The sequence below is a fragment of the Propithecus coquereli genome, unplaced genomic scaffold (assembly GCF_000956105.1).
Source record: "Propithecus coquereli isolate 6110/MARCELLA unplaced genomic scaffold, Pcoq_1.0 Scaffold487, whole genome shotgun sequence".
Taxonomy (NCBI): domain Eukaryota; kingdom Metazoa; phylum Chordata; class Mammalia; order Primates; family Indriidae; genus Propithecus; species Propithecus coquereli.
In genome coordinates, this window is record NW_012150696.1 from 1 (window position 1) to 1,499 (window position 1,499).

Consider the following 1,499-nt stretch of genomic DNA (forward strand, 5'->3'; position numbering starts at 1 on the left):
TCAAATTTGAAGTAATTTTAAGCTGCTCCTATGGACAAAACCCTAAGCCTTCACCACTTCGCTGTGATGGAAAAGGCCATAGAGCACATTGAAAAACATACTTTTGTCCCCATGTCCTCAGCCAAATGTGAACTGTGGCAAACATTCTCTACCTGCCAGCTTCTCTTCACCTATATGGCTCCTGTCTTCTTCATATGCTACTCTTTCTTCTTGTGGGTGTCAGTTGTCTGGAGTGACAACCTGGGAGCAGGTCTGCTTTTGGTCAGCTATGCCTGTCACAAGATTTTTCTGACCTCAGGTTTCTTCAACTATATAAATACTAGATCGACTAACAACTGTTCCAGCCATAAAGTTTAAATCCACTTCGCTTACATTGTGTTATAATCTGCAAAGCATTGAAACACTTAGTGATGCTCTACCGCTACTGCAATAGCTGAATATATCTTTTTTTCCCCTGACTAGTTGATTTTCATCATTTTTGGACAGTTTTAATTAAGTTTTCCCTGAATAATATGAGGAAACTATGAAGCATGGTTTCTCAACATCAGCACTATTGACATTTTTGGGGCTGGAAAATTCTTCATTATGAAGGACTGTCCTGTGCATTGTAACATCTCTGGCCTGTACCTGTTAGATGCCAGTAGTACCCCCAACACACACACCTCCAGTTGTGACAACCAAAGATGTCTCCAGACATTGCCAAATGTCCCCAGTGAGTGAAGGGCAAATTTATACCCAAATGAAAATCAATGCTATAAAGGAAACCTAAACGTTTTGACCTACATACAAGGATCTTATAAACTACACAGCTTAGAAAATATTGTGTTTGTACATGCTGTGTGTTTGCCAATATGTTGCAGAAGAATATGAGATAAAGTATACACAAAGAGCAGAAAGGTGGTATTTAAAGTATATTCCAGTTGATTGTCTGTATGGAAGTTGCCTTACAAGAAAAGGCAGAGGATCTCTAAGGATGTCTCAGAGGACGTTTCTGTAGCTAGTCACGTAGCAATTAAGTTGGCCAAGGCACCCACATCATGGTCACCTCACCCCTTGAGGAGAGGGACTAGTCTGTTTGCTGCTTGCTATAAAAGCTGCTGAGCCTTTGACAGCAGGTTCCTCACACGTGGCACAACCCACTATCCAAGTAGCTGCTATCTGGGCCCATTACCACCCCTTGGGACTCAGGGGCAGGAACCAGAATGATCATGCTGATGTACCCACTGTGTGCTGTGCTGTTAGTATAAGCCATCTTGCTCTGATCTGTTGAGTGTCCCTGTCTACTTTCACACCGAGGGAGTGGTGGCAAGCCAACCTGGCTGCTGGCTTTGTCATCTCCTTTGCCATCTTGTTACTCTTTGCCCTTCTCAATGAGGTTGAGGGTTTCCCCCAATACTTAGTTAAGTTACTTAACTTCCTTGTGCCTCAGTGTCCACACTTTTTTTTTTTTTTTAAGACAGAGTCTCATGTGTTGCCCGGGCTAGAGTGCCATGGCTTCA